Source organism: Lemur catta, chromosome 6 (genome assembly GCF_020740605.2).
Source record: "Lemur catta isolate mLemCat1 chromosome 6, mLemCat1.pri, whole genome shotgun sequence".
In the NCBI taxonomy this organism is placed as follows: Eukaryota; Metazoa; Chordata; class Mammalia; order Primates; family Lemuridae; genus Lemur; species Lemur catta.
The window spans coordinates 87,377,586-87,397,845 of record NC_059133.1 but is presented as its reverse complement, the minus strand read 5'-3'; positions in this window follow the sequence as shown (position 1 = coordinate 87,397,845).

Here is a 20,260-nt window from a genome sequence, read left to right as displayed (position 1 = left end):
GAGATGCCAATGGGACTGTCTGCTGATACATGCAGATGTAGGCCTGTAGCTTGGCAAAGAAGTTAAGGCTAGAGATATAGATATGGAAAACACCTGTCTTGTTCCATTTTGTGCAGCAGAACACCATGGACTCGGTAATTTATAATAAACAGAAATTCATTGGCTTACAGTTCTAGGGGCTGGGAAGTCCAATATCAAGGCAAAACCAGGGCTGGAGTTCTGATTCCAAGATGGCATCTTGAACACGGCATCCTCTGGAGAGGAGGAGCGCTTCATCTTCATGTGGCAGAAGGCAGAGGGTACAGGTACAAAATGCTCACATTTGCTCTTTTAAAACAGCATTAGTCCCACCTCTGAGGGCCTAATCACCATTGAGTGGTGGTGACAGTATTAAAGGTTTCATCTCTTAATACTGTTACAAGGGCAATTAAATTTCAACATGTGTTTTGGAGAACAAACATTCAAACCATAGCAACACCTGTGCCAATATGGAAATGAGAGCACAGGGGAAGCATTGGATGAGACTGATTGTGTTCGGTCAGGCAGGGCGAGGGCAGAAGAGAGACGAGAACTAAGCATCAGGCAGTACCCACAGTGAAGGGCAAGAAGAAGGAGGAGACTGTGCAGGAGACCGAGGCAGGAGGGAACCAGGAGCATGAAGTGCCGGAGATTTTAAGAAATGTGAGATTTTAAGAAAATGGGATGCAGGTTTGGCATCCCTCATCTGAAACTCTTCAAAGCAGAAGTATTTTGGATTTCGGATTTTTTTGACTTTGGAATATTCGTATTAAACTTACTGTTATTAAGCATCCCAAATCTGGAAATCCAAAATCTGAAATGCCCCAGTGAGCATTTTTTATTGAGTGTCATGTTGACATTCAAATAGTTTCAGATTTCAGATGTTTGGATTTGGGATGCTCAACCCATAGTAAGATTTCAGTTTAGTCTACTAAATATTTCTTGTCTGTCCCTCTGTACCAGATTCCATACTTTACTATGAAACTACACATATAAATAAACTCTCATCTTTTTTGGGGAGGGAGGAGTTATAATTTTTTAGGGGAAATAGATATGTAAAAACATTTATGTAATATACCATGGAATATTACTCAGCTATAAGAAATAACGGTGATATGGCATCTCTTTGGTTCTCCTGGAGAGAGTTGAAACCCATTCTATTAAGTGAAGTATCCCAAAAATGGAAAAATAAGCACCACATGTACTCACCAGCAAACTGGTTTCCCTAATCATCATCTAAGTGCACATTTGGGAATAACACCAATTGGGTATCGGACAGAGGTGGGGGCTGGGGGGAAGGGATGGGTGTATACCTACTTGATGAGTGAGATGCGCACTGTCTGGGGAATGGACACACTTGAAGTTCTGACTGGGGGGGATGGGGGTAGGGGACGGGTGCCTACCCACGTGATGAGTGCGATGTGCACTGTATAGGGAATGGACACGCTTGAAGCTCAGACTCAGGGGAATGGGGGGCAGAGGCAATATATGTAACCTGAACTTTTGTACCCCCATAATGAGCTGAAATAAAAAAAAAAAATTTATGTAAATAAAAAATATATACTCACACAAAACAGCACCATGTACTTTATAAGCACCCAGATGTAAAGATATGTGTCAAATATATTAGAGCAGTTTCCTATCGGGGAGAACAGGAGTGGAGAATGGATATAAAAAGAAATCAATACATAAATAAAGCAAGACAGAGGTCTCAACCGAGCAAGGATGTTGTAATGCCATGAACTGAGGCCCTTGATGACTAAGCCATCTGCCCACCCTGCCAGATCCTCGCAGCTTTTTCTTCAATATAAAAAACCTTTTTAAAAATTTACTATAAAGTGCTAAATAGTTGTTATAAAATCTGCAAGTGGTAGAGAAAGTATAAATAAGAAAACATGCATCAGTTGGAATTCTGTCTCCCAGAAATAACCTATGCTAATGTTTTTGTGATCATTCTTCCTTTCTGTCCTCTCTGTATGTATATGTGCATATACATGCATGTGTGTTTTTAGTGTCTTCAGTTATTTAAGAATTGATAGTGGTTTCTGTTTCAAATCATCTAGGAGCAGATCCTTTTTTCTGAGAAGAAATACTTGCACATCTCCTTGTAGATAATGAATGTAGGGCTAGTGTCCATCTGTTCTTTATTCTAGGAGAAAAGTACAGTACAACACATTTTAGGCTTAGGCACCGGGATTGGAGAAATTAAGCAGCGAACTCCCCTAGTATCCGTTTATCTCCATTAATTTACAAAGAAGTCAAAGAGCCTTTCAGAAGAAGGGAGGCAGCACTTCTTTCACTTGATGTCCAAGGTTATTAGTACATGTCTAATAGACTGATGGAAGCCCAGGTGGCAGAGAATGAAAAAGGAAGGGAGGCGTGTTGGCCAGACCCACAGCCCTTGGCATTCAGGGAGGGCAGAACCCTCACTGCCCCTACTCCCTGGGCCATGATCACATGTTGGGGAAATGCTAGGCGTGGATGTACACTAAAATACTGTGTCCAAAGAACTTTGGCATTGGAACCCGGGCCTGCTTACCATGAAGTGCACACAGCTGAGTAGAACTCTGGAGAAAGACATATTACCCCCTCCTAACTAGCCCAGAGCAGCTACAGCCAGCCTGAGAGTAGCTGGAGCCTGGGTTACTCCAGCACTGCTGTGGTGAGCAGGGGCTTGGCTAAAGCATGTTTCCTGTGGTGCACAGGCCCTGACAAAGGGCTCACGACCCTGTTCCTGAGGCAAAGGCGTTGAGTGGTGCTGGCAGCAGCTACAGCTTCAGGATTAGGCCTTTAGCACAGTCACCAAACTTTCCATTTGCATTTGTCTCTTTCTTGAGTAGGACCATAGCACCACTCAATAAGAACTCACCTCTAGGATTTTTGAAGGGGGTCTACTGGGAAAGTAGGGTGAATTGCTAATATTGGTGAAATGAGAGTTTAAAATCATTTATTTTTATTATATTGCAAAGTTATAGTAATTAAAACAGTATGGTACTGGCATGAAAACAGATATTAATACATAGATCAGTGGGACAGAATAGAGAGCCCAGAAATAAATTAAAACATATACAGTCAACAGATTTTTGACAAGGGCATCAAGAGAACACAATGGGGAAAAGATAGTCTCTTCAATAAATGGTGCTGGAAAAATAGATTTCCACATGCAGAAGAATGGAATTGGACCCTTAGCTTACACCATACACAAAATCAACTCAAAATGGATAAAATACCTAAATTGTAGATCAGAAACTATAAGGTTCCTAGAAGAGAACATATGGGGAAAGCTTTTGGACATTGGCCTTGGCAATGATTTTTTGGATATCACACCAAAAGCTCAAGCCACAAAAGCAAAAATAAATAAATGGGACCACATCAAACTATAAACCTTTTAGACAGTAAAGGACACAATCTACAAAATGAAATGCCAGCTTACAGATTGGGAAAAAAGATTAGCAAACCATGTATCTGATAAGGGGTTAATAATCTGAAATCTATAAAGAGCTCATGCAACTCAATGGTAGAAAAATGAATAACTTGATTAAAAAATGAGCAAAAGACCTGAATAGACATTTCTCCAAAGAAGACATAAAAATGGCCACCAGGTATATGAAAAGGTGCTCAACATCATTTTTTTTTTCTTTTTTTGAGACAGAGTCTCACTCTTGCCTGGGCTGGAGTGCCGTAGCCTCAGCCTGGCTCACAGCAACCTCAAACTCCTGGGCTCAAGCAATCCTACTGCCTCAGCCTCCCGAGTAGCTGGGACTACAGGCATGCGCCACCATGCCCGGCTAATTTTTTATATACATATTTTTATTTGTCCAGCTAATTTCTTTCTATTTTTTTAAGTAGAGAAGGGGTCTCGCTCTTGCTCAGGCTGGTCTCGAACTCCTGAGCTCAAATGATCCGCCCGCCTCGGCCTCCCAGAGAACTAGTATTACAGGGGTGAGCCACCATGCCTGGCCCTCAACATCATTAATCATCAGGGAAATGCAAACCAAAACCATTATGGGATACCACCTCACACCCGTTAGGATGCCTGCTATAAACAAGTCAAAAGACTGCAAATGTTGGTGAGAGTGTGGAGAAAAGGGGACTTCTGTAAACTGTTGGTGGGAATGTAGATGGGTACAGCCACTATGGAAAACAGTATAGAGGTCTCTAAAGAAAATAAAAATAGGACTACCACATGACCCAGCAATCCCTCTTCTGGGCACATACTCAAAGGAAAGGAAATCACCACCTTGTAAATACGTCTGCATTCCCATGCTCACTGAAGCATTATTCACAATATCCAGGATATACAAACCAAAGTGTCTGTCGGTGGATGAATGGATAAAGAAACTGTGATAATATGTGTGTGTGTGTGTGTGTGTGTGTGTGTGTGTGTGTGTGTGTGTGTGTGTGTATTTAATGGAATATTGTTTAGTCCTAAAAAAGGAATGATATCTCGCCATTCGCCACAAACTGGGTGAGCCTGCAGGACATCATGCTAAGTGAAATAAGCCAGATACAGAAAGGAAAATGTTGCATGATCTCACTTATATGTGGAACCTAAAAAAATATTCAAATATACAGAGATGAAGAATAAAACAGTGGTTACCAGGGGTGGAGTGGGGTAGGTCAGAGGATACAAAGTAGCAGATATGTAGGATGACAAGTCTAGAGATCTAAGGTTTAACATGAGGACTATAGGTAAGAAAATTTTACTGTATTTGGGGTTCATGCCAAATGAGTAGATTCTAGCTGTTCTTGCCACAAAAAATGGGTAAATATGTGTTGCTAGGTATGTTAATTTGTTTCACTATAGTAACTTTTTACTATCTATATGTATCCCATAACGTCATGTTGTATACCTTAAATAAATACAACAAAATGTATTTAAAAAATGAAATGTAACTTGATAGTTACCACAAGTGGGTGAAGCAAAACAGAACTGTGTGTGTGTGTGTGTGTGTGTGTGTGTGTGTGTGTGTGTGTGTGTGTGTGCGCTGATCGGGCCACAGTGGAGAATAAGACACAGTCTAGTCTCTGCAACCCAGAATTTTATGTTTTAGTAGGAGAGCAGTCAGATGTGTAGAAGGGCATTTGACCTCACCCAAAAAAGAGGTCTGACCTTTGTTATGGTTCCTGGGAGGTAACTTCTAGACTTTTGGAATTTCCCTGGTGTTAGGAATATTTTTGTTATTCTTCGTGGGTTGCTGAGATCCCGCCTGATAGTTTATGCTAACCAAGTGGCTCATAGTAGCTGCTTAGGCCACACATGTCAGCCTCATTTCTGGGGAATGGGGGTTAGGGGGAGCTGTAGATTGAGTTTAACCATATGGTCAATGATCCAATCAATCATGGCCTCATAATGAAGCCCCAGTAAAAACTCTGAACATCAAAGCTTGGGTAAGCTTCCTTGGTTGGCAATTCTCTATGTATAATGTCAAATATTGTGGCTGGGAGGAGTAACACCATCCATGACTCTATGGGGACAGGATGACCAGAAGCTCCCCTTCCATACTGTGTCCAGTCCCTTGGCTGGTTCCAACTTGCATCCTTTCCCCTGAAATTAACATGACAATGAGTATAACAGGTTTCAGTGAGTTCTGTGAGTCTTTCTAGGAAAATATTGAATCTGAGAGTCGTTTTGGGAAACCTTGAACTTTCAGTTAATGTCACAAGTCTCAGTCAAACTTGGGCAGTCTGAAGGATCATGTCCTAAACCCTGCAGTTTGGCTAACTTCAGGTTGTAAACAAACAAACAAACAAACAAACAAAAAAACCCAAATAAATGGAAAAGTTACTTTCAGAGAGTGATAAGTGCCTAAAGAAAATAAAACAGAAAGATATGAAAAGGAATGACAGTGGGTGGGACTGACTGGGTTGTTAGGGGCCTTGAGTGAACCTGCAATGACAAGGCAAAGCCAGTCAGACAAATGTTTGGAGACACAAATGGCTTGTAAGATGGGAACAAATTAGAGTTTGCCAATAAACAGGAAAATAAACATTCAGTATGGATAGAGTAAGAGAGGCAGAAAGAAATAGAGGAGCGGCTGAAGAGGTCGAGGGTGTGTGTGTCCTAGTCTACAGGGCCCTATAGGCTGGGTATGACCTTTGTGTTTGTTAAGTATGATTAGAAATTCATTGGAGAATTTAGACAAGTAAGTGACGTGACCTGCTTATCTTTTTACATGCATGTGTATAGTTTTGCATAAAGGGGTCATACTATCCATGCTGTTCTGTAGCTTGCTATTTTTGCTTAGGAGTGTGTAAAATCCAATCACATCTGTTTTGTATGGGACTTGCTATGACATACACCTGCAGAGGAGGCTACGGGAGCGTGGGGCGTGGGGCACTTCCAGCCTTAGGGAGACAGGGACACTTTCCTGGAAGCAGTTGCCTGAGCCAGGCCACGGAAGATGGGAGGGAGCCAGCCTAGTGAGGAAAGCAGTCAAGGGAACCTCAGGCAGTGGGGGACCAAGTATGGGCACTGGGGACAGAAACAGAGGAGGGGCATGGGTAGGTGGTCACCTGTGCAGAATGCTGCAGAAAGGTAGAATAGGACAAAGAGGCCACTGGAGTGGACTTTTTAGAGTAGATGATCAGCAAACTTTAAAAGATCAGTTTCAGGGGAGTTGGGAGGATATAATTTAAACAAGCATTGTTGGATATACACATGTAATGGAATTAAACTTGTACCCCCTAAATATATATATATAAAAAAAACCAGACATTGTTGGGTTCCAGAGATAGAAATCACTCCATGGAGAAGGACAGCTGGTTAAAGACACCAGAGATAATCTAATGGTTACCCAAGGGCGGGGCACATGGGGATTGGAACTGGAAAGTCAGGAACCAAAGCCACTCCCTCTGTTTTTCATGGTGAGAATCTGATTGGATGAACCTAGTTGGAGTCGGACTGGATGTGTCCTCTCTAGGTCCTTTCAGCTTGGGCAAGTTAGCAATTTCCAAGAAAGGAACAGGGGTTTGGCAGGCTTCCCAAGTGTGTGTTCTGTGGCTGTTCTAGTGATTGAGAGTGCAGACTCTAGAGCCGGCGTGTGTGCGTCAGAACCCCACCCTTGCGCCACCCAGCTGTGTGATCTTGGGCTAGTGGCTTAACCACTCTGAGCTCAGTTTCCTCTACTGAAAAATGAGGACGCTAACGATAGTGTTTCCTGGGTGATATTATTATGAAGATTAAATGAGTTAGTACATAAAACGTAAGCACTTAGCACAATGCCCTACAGAGAGAAGGGTGTTAGCTGTTATTTTTGTTAAGGCCTAATGAAAGAATGAGAAAATCGGGAAAGAAGATTATACTTGAAGAAGTTTGACAGAGACGGAAAGGAGAGAAAGACAGTAGTAGTTTCACGGGAAATCGGTAGGGATGGGGGGACACATTAGGACTCAGGAAGCATGAGCAGGCGCAGAGCCAGGAATGGGGCAACACGTGGGAGAGAGAATGGAAAGCTGACAGGCAAAGTCGCCGAGGACGTGGGACGTTCCAGCAACAGCAGCAATGGGGAAGGAGCGACGGGTGATGGGGATGCAGAGGGACATTGCAGAGGAGAAGAATTCACGTCCGGTGGCCCTGCTTGCTGCCATAAAGGAGCTGGCAGGGTCTGCTGCCAAGAATGAAGGTCAACAGCATGTTCGGGGCTTAAGGGAACAAGAAGGCTTCAAAATCATTTAGCTGCCCCCCTTGTGTGAAATGACAGAGACAAACCTCACAGGCACGATGAGTTTGGCTCTTGTTCTTGCTCCAACAACATACCCCAAACACACCTCTCTGATAATCCCTATCGTATTTTACTGCAATGATTTATCCATCCGACCCACCTTCTTGGATTAACATTCAAGGGGTGTGTTTTGGAGGCGTGAGGTCACCGACATTGGTGGGTCACCGCATATTTCCCTTCGCTCTAAGTGCGAATTAGGAAAAAGTACCCTCTCTGGGCAAAGGCAACGCAGAGGAAAGAGCACCTTTTCATCATCTGAAAAAGTGCTACCTGCTTGCCAAGCTCCCCTTCTGTGAAGTAAAAAAAAAAAAAAAAGAAAGAAAAGAAAAAAAGAAAAATCCTAGGCAAACACTGCCTTGGGCCAGAGTCAAGGACTGGTGAGCGCATTTCAGCCCTTTTTGTTCTTTGCCCGGAAGCCTGTTGCTGGGCACGGCCCGCACAGCCAGGCTCTGGCCATGTACATTTCTGTCTCCCTGGTGGGTCGCACGGTACCTAGTGTGGAGTAGATGCTTAAAAGAACTGTCAAATAAACAAATTATGTTGACATGATTAATTATGCACAGACCCTACTAGGAATGGGAAAAAGAGATCGTTAATTGCTGGGCACATGCTAAGCATTTAAAACATGTTCGTTGAATGAATGGATGAGTGTAAGAATGACTTTGGTGACTCCCACTGAGGTTAGGAAGAATGTATGTGTCTTGCACTCAAGGCTTCCTGTTTTATGATTTTCATGAGCAAGATGAATGATCTTGAGTAAAGAAGCTGCAAAAACCACTAATTAGATTAATCCGGGATTACAGATTGGCAGGGTGGTTTGGAGGAGGATCCAGGGCCTCTATTTTTCCCAGTTGTCCTTTAAAGCCTCTGGAGTTGATCTCAGGAGGGGTCTCTTAGGCATCCTTCCTCGAGATTATGCAGACCCCTACACCCAGCACTTCTGGGTGGATAGCCTATTAGCTCCCCAGGACCTCTCTGGGCCACCGTCCCATGCTGGTTTCCTGGCTTATCCAGGGCACAGAGCACCCATTCTTCCCTGCGCTAGCCTATGCCAATTTTCCCCAGCCCCAAGAATTGACCACCCTTCAACCTAGGGTGCAGTATGGAAGTAGTCCTCAAATGTTGTGGTAGATCAGAATTACCTGCAGGGCTTGCTTGATCATTGGGCTTCAGCCCTACAATTTCTGACTCATTTGGCCTGAGAATGGGCCTGAGAATTTGCATAGCAATTTCCCAGGGGCAGATGCTGCTGCTGCTGTTTCTGGACCACGCTCTGTCTGGAGCTGTCTTTCTTCTCATCTTCCACTCGGTGTTGCTTAGTAGACAGTGATTTGTCCCAGCAAAGGCCGGGTCCTCTGCTCTCTGCCCAGGCCGTCGTCTAATTCCTTCACTCCTCGTTTGCAGCAGTCTGGCACCTGTGGTCTCTAGTGTGGAGGAAATTTGGAGGATCAGCTACAAAAGACGAAGGAATGATATCTTTTCACTTGGCTGGGTCAACTGAGCTCGGGGGACTCGGAGTGTTCTTCCCAGCACTGTTTGGGGCACAGCATCGCTCCTCCTCAAAGAACTTTCCTGATGGGGCGCAGGGCTCTGGCTCTGGCCTCTGCTGATGATGCAGTTCTCATTTTCACCCATGCGGCACCCCTCTTACAACTGAACCCCTGTCTCTGGGCTCAGCTCTGAGGTCCTGCCCCGGTTCCTCCCGGCCAGGCCCTGCAGATCCCGTCCTAAGCAGTCCTCAGTACCCCAGAGGACCGGTGTCCCTTCCCCTGGCAATTGCTGCTGTTTTCCAGTTACTTATGGACTTGGTCGTCTAGTTTGAACGTCCCCCCGCCCCGGGCAATGCCCATGGCTTGTTGCACTGTGAGTGTCTGCCTTGCTTTTCCACGTGACGTTATCTAGCCCTGTGCTGTGGGGGCACACAGTGGGCACTCAATGAATAGCTGTTTTCCAAATGTAGGAAAGAAAGCCTCCATCTCATTCCGCTTAGACACAGGTCACCTGGCCTCCATTTGGAACACCCCTTTCTCAGCACACACCTGCATTTTCAGACCAGCTCGGAGACACTTCGTTACTTCTTTCAAAAGAAGTAAGTTCTTGCAGTTCTTTTGGAAGAGAGTCAACTCCAGCTTCCAGGCAGAGGTTTGTCCCCCCAGAATTATAATCATTGTTGGGGGGAATTTTTTTACTGCCAGTCTGGATGAGATAGAGAGGAGGAGGTCCTGATTGTTGGAAACTGAGTAAAGATTACTCTGAACCAAAAAAAAAAAAAAAAAATTCAGATCTACATCTTCATGCTTCATTTTTATATCTTTATACTTCATCTGTCCAGTTGGACAACGAGATGTGCAGAGCTTACCTACTGCACTTGTGATTTTAAAATGTCTAAGATTAGGAAAATGATGAAAATGCTTTGAAAAGTTCAAGATGAGTTATAAATACAAGGTATTCTATTTGTACCCACACGCAGATTCTGAGTGTTCAGTTCTGACATGATGTATCTTAACTACTGAGGACTATCTGTGGGCCACTATGTGTATGAAATACTTACTCAGACACATGGACACATTTTTAAATAAAGTCTGCACATCTATGTGTGTCTATTTTTAATACCAGCAGGATTTTTTTTAAAGATCTGTGCATGGCAAGTTCATACCAGGGATATCATGCTGATTAATTTATATGTCCAGATTTAATGAGGTGAACTTAAGGCCTCCCCCTGAACATAACAGGCTATGTTGTACACATATTTATTAAATATAATTATACTTATAGATCCAGCTATACCATAAGTTAGGTCCTGTCCACTCCAAGCACAACAGGCGCATGTTGCCAATGTCTAATTTAACAGTAAGCTTCCTAAGGAGGTGTTAGTCCTATGCCTCCATCCCCAACATTTTGGAAACATCTCTTCTGTGTTTTAGCCTTTGATTTTGGGTTAATATCCATATATTGGGATTAACTTGTGTTAAGTGATTTCTCAGATACCTGTTTATATATCCTCTCTTATAAAAGTTAGTTCTTTGCCATCCCAAGAAGGTCCCTATGATTTGGCAGGAGGTGTCATTCTAGGAAAAGGTCACTGAGATTGATTCCTCCTTGGAAAAGTAAAACCCTGCCTTTAAAACAATCCTGGGAAACAAAAGTGCACTGCTCTGACTTATGAACAGTGCAGGCTTATGATAAATGGAGGAGATTCTATTTCACACAACTGATTGCACTTGACATGAGAAGTATAGGCCAGACCTTGATCCCAATTAATGAAATTGCCAATTGCTATTTACAGACATTAGCCCAGTTCTTGTGATATCATTGTGAAACCTCATCCATTCAGACTTCATTAATTTAGAGTTTGGGTTCCTTTAGAGAGGGCCATCCTTTACATTGATCTCTGTGTTAACTACAGAAAAGATTCTGCCACAGGAATTAGGAGTGTGGACAGTTATTGTGGGGACACATTAACGCATGCATGCACAACTTAAGTACACAAAGTCCCCTCTGTGGGTATTCTACCAGTCTGTATTTGAGTCGTCCATGTCAAATGGGCATGGGGTAAGTACAGCAGCATTACATGGAGACTGTAACCAAAAGGCTGTCAGACCCTGGGCTCTTTCTCTCCCACTACTTCATGGTCTCTTGCTCATAGCATCTCTGCTTCTCTCTGATTGGCTCCATTTTCCTTACCAACCAGCATGTCCACAGTTTCTGGGGCCCAATAACTTCAATTTGTACCTGGCCATTGTGTTCTTGCTGGCTCAAAACACCAAATGCCCAGTCTCGTAGTGTTGTCTATTTCCAACTCTCCTACAGGACAACCGCCTTTTAAGCAGGACTTTACAGACCATGTGTTGCTGGCCAGACCCAATATTGCTAACTGCTGTGGTCTGAATGTTGATGTCCCCCACTACATTCATAGGTTGGAACCTAATCCTCAATGTGATGGTATTAAGAGGTGGGGCCTTTAGGAGGTGATTAGATCATGATGGCTCTTTGTGAATGAGATTAGTGCCCTCATAAAAGAGGCTTGAGTGAGCCTGTTTGGCCCTTCCAACAGGTTAGAACACACAAAAGGCGCCATCTGAGGAAACGGGCCATTACCAGACACTGAATCTGCTATAGCCTTGAAGTTGTACTTCCCAGACTCCAGAACTGTGAGCAGTAAATTTCCATCATTCATAAATAACCCAGTCTAAGTTATTTGGGTTATAGCAGCTCAAATGGACTAAGACAGCAACCCTTGGTTCCAACAGTCTTGCCAAGTTGGGACAGAGCCATGTGTTACAAGCCATGGCCACCTGAGCAGGGCAGTGTCCCTTAGGACTGGGCAATGGGCAAGCCTGGTATTTGGTAGTTGGCTGTTCCAGTTGACTGTGTCAAGGGAAGGAAATACTGGTCCACAGAGGGTGAGACCTCACTCACAGTCTCAGTTGTGTAACTCACTGGGCAAAGCTTGACAGCCCCTCACAGCTGATTTGGTGCCATGTAAAATAAAAACACAGTGACCTCAGGTTCATTCAGTAGTGAGGCCCAGGACCACAAGGCCTGGGGTGTCTTCCACTGCCCTTACATATGGCACCTGTCCAGTGATGGGCCCTCAGCTCTCTTCTCTTTTCCCCAAGAAAAATTCACCCAAGCCCAGGGCTTTAGTCATCCCTGTGATGACCCTAAAATCTATGTCTCCAGTTCAGCTCTTCTCCAAGCTCCAGCCTATTGTGTCCAGTTTCCTCTTAGACACCTAATCTGTATGTCCCTCAGGCATCTGGAGCAAATCAAATTATCTTTCCCAGAACCTCTTCATATATTTCTCAGCCTCCTAAAGTTCCTGATTTAGTGAATACCAAGGGCTTCTCCCAGTTATCTAAGTCTGACATGTCCCAACAGTTTGGGATCTTCTCTTTCCATCTCCCAGTCATATCCATTCAGTGACTGCATCACATTGATTCTGCTTCCCAAAGAGTTCCTGAATCAACCCCTTCCCCACAATGCCCACTGCCACTGTTTTTGTTCCCATCACCTTCATTTCTTAATAACTAGAAATCCTGTCCCTGGTTGATTTCCTTCCAATCTGTCATACTGCTCAAGGCCAGAATTATCTTTCTAAAAATTACCTAACATCAATTCCCTAATTAAAAATTTCAACGGATCTCCATTGCCTATAAGATGAATTCTACAATTCTTAGCAGTTTATTACACCCTCTGTGGTGTCCCCCTGACTACCTGTCCCCTCATGGCCCAAGATTTCCCCATCACTCCCTGGGCCTCAGTTACACCCTGCTATATCCCCACATGCCAAGCTCTTCTGCCACCTCATATACTCTCAGAACTGCATTCTGCCTAGAATATGCTTGTTCTCCTTATCCACAAAGATTAGCTCAGGATCTTATAACCCAGACCCTCTGGTCCACCAGTCCTCCCTGCAGCTCCAGAGTTCTTTATCCACTGGACGGTTGGCAGACTCAGGTGTCCGGGGTCCAGGAAGGTAACGTTAATGAGTGATGGGGCCACGTCACTGCAGTTGAGGCTGCAGCAATCTGAAGAGTGCCTGGACTGACCGAAGGCTTTTGTAGTGGACGTTGCTCATTTTGTTTCCTCACCACCTTGGAGCACCTTTTCTATAGTTACATCATTTCCATCCATTATGATGGTTCTGCCAGGAAACCAAAACGCTTCTGCTGCGGGGGTACAGGTATGAAATCCCAGTTCCAATGATGAGAGGTGCCCACATGGCACGTGGATCTGGACGTGAGCTGTGTGAGGAGGGGACTGTGCCAGGGCACTGATGTTCTGGCCAGGCTGGTGGTGGGGGGGGTGGCGCTTCTGTGGACAGGCAGCTCCAGGCAGCCTGGGTCCCAGGCAGTAAGGGAGGCGTGTTCTACTAGAGACGCTTCCGTGATGCGACCTGGCTTGTGTCTGGTGACAAACTTTCCCAGCCTCTCTGGCCTTCCTGGAGAGTCTGACCTCTCTAATACCCTTGAATACATTTCTTCTGGTCTTAAACTAGCTACAGTGGATGGTGTCATTTGTACCTAAGGACCCCTGATTGAATCTTTTCTGAGACAGATTCCAAAATACAAGCATTTTGTGAAAGTTTGTCTTCTTCAGAGGTGGCAATACTAAGATCAGAGGAGGCATGCTTATCTGAAGGTATTGGCAGAGAATTTTCTGCTTCCTCATCATCATCTTCCTCTTTACCATCTTCAACTTCTGTTACTTCAGCCTTTGCCTCTGCAATCAATTCTCAGATTGGTTTATTGGAACCAACAGTAACAAAGGGATGCTGCAGTAGCTGAGATGTATTCCACCTAGCATCCACATTCTTTTCCAAGCATTTCTTTAGAAAGTCCTTAAAATTTGAAAACCATTTTGATGGCTGTGCTCAGTAGGGGGCTCAGATTTTGCTATTTTTAGCAGCACTCACATTGGATTTAATTCATCATGAGGTGGTTCTATCTCAGCCATTTCTATTAAAGTAATACCCAGGGACCAAACTTCAGCTTTGTAGTCATAGGGTCTGTCCTTAGATGTTTCACACATGACTACTTCAGGAGCCATCCAATATGGTGTGCCAATAAAGGAATCTCTTCTTTGAAAAAAAAAAAAAAAAAAAAAAAAAGAAAGATAGTTCAATGAAAACACACACACACCCCTGTATGTCTCTATATCTCTATATATTATATTGATCTTCTATTGCTGCTGTAACTAATAACCACACACTTAGTGACTTAAAACAATACAAATTTATCACCCTATAGTTCCGTAGGTCAGAAGCCCACCAGGAGTCTCACCCATCAGGGTGTCGGCAGGGCTGGGCTCGTTTCTGGAGGAGGACCTCTAGGGCAGAACCTCTTTCCGATCCTTTTCCTGTCTCTGGAGGCCACACATACTTGTCAGCTCTTGGAGCTCATCCTCCATCTTCAACGCCAGCAACAGCAGGTCGAGTACATTTCACGCTTCACATTTCTGCTGCTGCTTTTTCTGTCGCCCCGTCTCTCTCCAGTCTTCCTGACCGGAGCCAGGAAGGGTTTTCTGCTTTCAAGGACCCCTGTGATTAGACTGGGCCTGCCCGGATAATCCAGGATAATCTCTGATCTCAGGGTCCTCAACCTCATCACATCTTCAAAGTCCCTTTGGCCCTGGAAAGGTGACATATTTACAGGTCACAGGGATTATTCTGCACAATATAATACATGTATGTTTCCCCACTAACACTGCTTTCTCTGTAAGTGCTGGATTTGACATGCATGCCATGTGTGTATATCTCCACACATTTCCAGAGAAATGTTATGGCTCCTGGCTTTTATGTCTGGCACCCTCAGTTCACTGTATGCCTCAGGGACACGATTCTGTCTTACTCATCTTCATGTGCCCAGCATATAGTTGATGCTTGCTGAATAGATCACTGAGTATAATGTCAACCGGATGAACTTCACCAGAAAGCCGTGCCACCTTTCCGGGCCCTCCCTGTGGGAGTGGCCGAGGCTGCAGCCGTGCAGTTGTGGCCCTGGCTGGATGTGGCCCTGGCCCGCAGGCAGCTCCTCAGGGCTCCCCTGGTGCTCTTGCTGGTGGGTACTTTCCTGAGGCACTGTCTCCTGTCTCCGTGCACCAACTGTTACCTCGGCTCCTGGGAAACGTCACACTTCATGTCTTTAATTTAATTATTCCTCCAACATCCTTTGGAGGTGGGACAGACTCAGATGCCAAGTGCAAAGATGGAGACACAGGGGGTCTTGGGCTTTTCCACAATCACCAAAGGAGTGTCTGGAGAGGCCAGGAGAGGGGAGAACTGCTGGCCCACACGCAGTCCTCTGCTGGACCCTGCAGCTGTCCCTCCTGCCATTCTCAGTCTGTCACAGGGTAACTAGGTTTGGTGATGGAGAGACAGACTGTGAGTGGGAAAGTCAAAGACACCCTCGAGAGGCCCAGAGGCACTTGTCAGGAACAGCAAGCACATCTGGCCACGCTTCGCGAGGACTGGCCCAGATTCTGTGATGAAATACACAAACAAACATGGTGGGTCCTTGTGGAAACCTGCCTGGAGATCTCAGATGACTTCGTGCTGCTCCTAGGATAAAGTCCAAACCCTTAACAAACCCTTGCAGGATCTGGCCCCTGCCTACCTCTCCACCAGTACTTCCCTGGCTCTCAAGGGCCTGGCTAAGCCAGTCGTCTTCAGTTCTTTTGGCTCCCTGTGCTGTGCTCACATTGCCCCCCTCCCTGGGCCACTTCTCTCCCTCCCTCTCCTGCCCCTCCATCGAGCTAACTCGCGGGCCACTGCAGGTCTCTGCTTACAGTCACTTACTCAAGGAAGCCTTCCTGACGTTCCAGGCTGGGTTAGGCCCCCCTGCTCTCCAGCCTCATAAAACACATCACAATTGTAATTAACTAATTAATTATCTGTAGTGATGTGATTACTACTTTAAGGTCAGTCTTTCCTCTTTAGACTACAAACTCCATAAGGAACTTATCTTATTCACACTTTTATCCTCAGAGGATACCATAGTGCCAGAATAGAGTTGGTATTTAATAAGAATTTATTGAATTAATGGCTTTCCAGTAAAATTCCACCAATATGCTAAGAAAGATATTACTGAAGAGATTGGGAGGTGGTGAGTTTCTAATTCTATTGCAAATTCTGAGGCCAAGCATTTCATCTTACATTATTGTGTTCCTTGAATTTTTTATCTCCCTTATTCCTTATTCCTAAGTACTAGCAATTATTGAACAAAAGCTCAGCTATGGAGGGAAGAGAACTAATGGTATGCTGTCGGGGAGTGCAAACTCAAGGAGCAGGCCCGGGTCTAGGGCTGGGCTCATCGCTAACGTGGGAGACGACTCCAGCAAGCTGTGCAACTTGCCCCTGCTTCACCTTTGAACTTGGTGTGTGCGCACGCTGTTGCTCTCTGGGCCAGGAGCAGAAGGGCCTTTCCGTCTCTGTGCGTCAGGTGCGGGGAGCGGTGGGTGCATGTCTTCCCACGAGTCTGCACTGAGAGATCCTAACAGTGCTCCCCACCTTTGTAAAGGGCAGAGAGAAGTCAGCTAATTGAGAGAGGGGAACCCCGATGGATGGTCAGGGCGAAGTGGGAAGGCGGAATGAGTCCTCCGAAATATCAGAGCTGGTGGGGCTCACAGCACTTATCCAGGGTAGGTCCACGTACCCCAGGTGAGGCCTCTGAGGACAAGATACGCTCACTGGTTCCGCCAAGATTAGTGACCACGCCAGGACTCAGGTCCACGTCTTTAGATTGCTACTGCAGGGCTCTTCTCACACTATCACTTCCCCATCCACCCTGAAGGCCTGTGCACGCACCTGAACACACACACATCAGCAATGCAGTCGGTAAACCTGCACCAGCCAGAGCCCAGCTGGGGTCCCCCTGTTTTGTGAATGCAAATAGCACTGGCCTGAGACCCTCATTCTGTGGGCAGTGGGGGACTCACCTTTCCTCCCAGTCTCTTCAGAGACACATACATGGACTTACTCTTCTCCTGGTTACCTCAGGCTTTGAATTCCTGATTCTGCGGAATCAGTGCAATGTGCAGGTCAACTCTGCATATCTTGCCTCATCCTGACTGATGTGATTCCTTCACTCCCCCAGTGGCACCGCCACAAGGCGGGTGTGCAGCCGTTTCTAAGTGAAGATGTAGGGCCATGGGGGAGCTTCCCCTGCAGCATCACAAACAACTTCACTGCAGAATAGACACCCAGTTCTTCAATGTTTCTGGGCAATGCCTGCTGGCCACTGTTCTCAGCAAGAGGCGGCCCCAGCTCCAACACAAAGGCCCCTAGCTCTCCTCTTCTCTCTCATCCAATCCTGAGTCCTGCTACTTTTTTGTGCAAAGAAATCTAGCTATATCTTTGACTGTCCACTCTCAGACCAAGCCCATGGGGCCCGTCTTCTGTACTTGGTAGGCATAGCAGGGTATTTTCCTAACCAAAGACAGTTCTCTTCCTGAGATAAACCATATCTAGTGCTGTGTGTGTGTGTGTGTGTGTGTGTGTGTGAATATATTATGGCTCATTTGTTCTTAACATCTCCTTTTTTTCTTTTTAAATTATTTTGATGTCCAAAATCCTTTTAGAGAAGGACAAGAGCTGGAAGGAGGGTCGGGAAGAGAAGACTGCACATGGCCACCACAGGCAGATGAGCAGTGTGGTGTAGGGGCAGGAAACTTAGAGAGCTCTCAAAGCCACAGGACTGAGAAAAGCCAAGGCCCCGATGAAAGGTGGCCCCTGGTAGCAGGTGCTGGTGGTGGGCACATAAGGCCAGGCTTTTGGGATTGGAGGGGTGAGGAGTGGAGTAGTTGAGGCCCCTGAGATGGGCCATGTGTCAGGAGGAGATTGGGCAGGAATGAGAAGGTCCGTTGACCCAATGGACTGAAGTCCCACCACTACAGAGGCTGCTGTAGCCCCCAGGGTTAGGCTGTCAATCGCCATTAAAACAGGACCTTGGGAAGTACGTCAAGGAGGCCTGGGAGTCAGAGGCCAACGGACACAGAGAGGAGTTTGTCAGGCCATTTTCATCAGACACAGTGAACAGGGCTGGGAGGTGACTGCAGCAGCATGAATGGGAGGTGGGGTAGGGGACGACCGATGGTAGTGGGTCTTCAGAGGAGGGACATGGACATTCGGGGTCTTTATTGCTCTTTCTAAGACACAAGTCCAGCCCAAATCGGAAGTACTTGCCAGAAACTCCTTCTCTTTTGTTTTTAGCTGCCTTAGGCCTGGGCAGGGGATACTGCTTGGGTGATCATAGAGCCCGAGTCTCTTTCATGTTAATAATTATAATCATAGCTAATACTTACAAATGCTTTACATGTATTTCCTCATAACACACCTATGAAGAAGGTATTATTCCTGTTTTACAAGTGAGGAAACTGAGACACAGATAGGTTGAGGAGTTTGTCCAAGGTCACACAGCCAGCAAGTACTGGGACTGGGAATCAAACCCTGGGCTATGTAGCATCAGAGTCCAATGACTTAACCACTACACCAGCTGCCTTTGAGTAGACACTTCAAGCATGAACAGTATATGCTTGGATAAAAGATAACTCCTTATATAAGCCACCCCATATTCTTAGTCAGAAAAATAACAAAAGAAATAGTTTGACTACGTTGAATATACACACTTTTAGTCAAATATCAACTTATATTCATAAATTAATTATTGACATAAAAATTATGAAAGGTCATGACAGTCAGGGTTCTGAGTTGCAAGGAACTGAAACTGACTCTGGCTGATGTAAAGCATTCTGGGAAACAGGCAGAGCTAAAGGGGAGGTTGGAGGATGAGGAGGGAGAACAGGGCTCCTCCCTGGCACAGCTCACCAGCCTTGTCTCATGAGGGCGCTGCTGGCCGGGATTGCACTGCTGTTGCTGGAGGCACCAGACCCTGGAGGCTGCTGTTGGCCCTGATCGCACTAAAGTAAAACATATATTCAGGGTCAGACATTGGAGCTCATGCCTGTAATCCTAGCACCCTGGGAGGCTGAGGCAGGAGGATTGCTTGAGCACAGGAGTTTGAGAACCGCCTGAGCAAGAGTGATACCCTGTCTCTACTAAAAATAGAAAAATTAGCTGGGTGTAGTGGTGCACACTCATAGTCCTGGCTACTCGAGAGGCTGAGGCAGGAGGATCACTTGAGCCCAGGAGTTTGAGGTTGCTGTGAGCTACAATGATGCCACTGCACTCTACCCAGGGCAACAGAGTGAGACTCTGTCTCAAAAAAACCCCCAAAAACAAAACAAAACAAAACAAAAAGCATATATTCAGAATGGTGCACAATCATAAGTCTACAGCTCAATGATTGACACACCAAGGTACCCAGCACCTATCAAGATACAGAACCTTACCAACAGTCCATATAAAAAATTTCAACGTAACTAAATATTTAAAACTATTTCCCAAAGTATTGTGCCACTTTATACTCCTACCAGCAAGGTATGAGAGTTCCAGTTGCTCCACATCGTTGCCTAATTGGGTACTAATGTCTTCATTTTGGCCATTCTGGCGGATTTGTCATGGTATCTCACTGAAGTTTATATTGGAAGTTTTCTAATAATTAGTGATGCTGGGCACCTTTTCACATCATATTGACCCTTTGATATTCTCTTTTGTCCATTTTTTCCCTAGAGTTTGTCTGCCCTTTTCTTATTGATTTGTAGCAGTTCTTTGTATATTCTGGATACAAGTCCTTTGACAGATAACTCTCTTGCAAATATCTTCTCCCATTATGTAGTTTATGTTTTTACTGTCTTATGATATCTTTGAACAAAAGTTCTTAATTTTAATGTGATCCAGTTTATTGATTCTCTTCTCTTTATTGTTAGAGCTTTTTGTATTCTATTTGAGAACACTTTGTCTACTCCAAGGTCATGAAAATTGTTCTCCTATGTTTCCTTCCAAAAGCTTTATTGTTTTGCAAAGGTATTGATTTTAAAAATGATCTTTCAATGTTTCAATTATGATGATGAACAGTGTTGGGAATAATTCTGGGAATAATCACTAAATGTGTATTAAA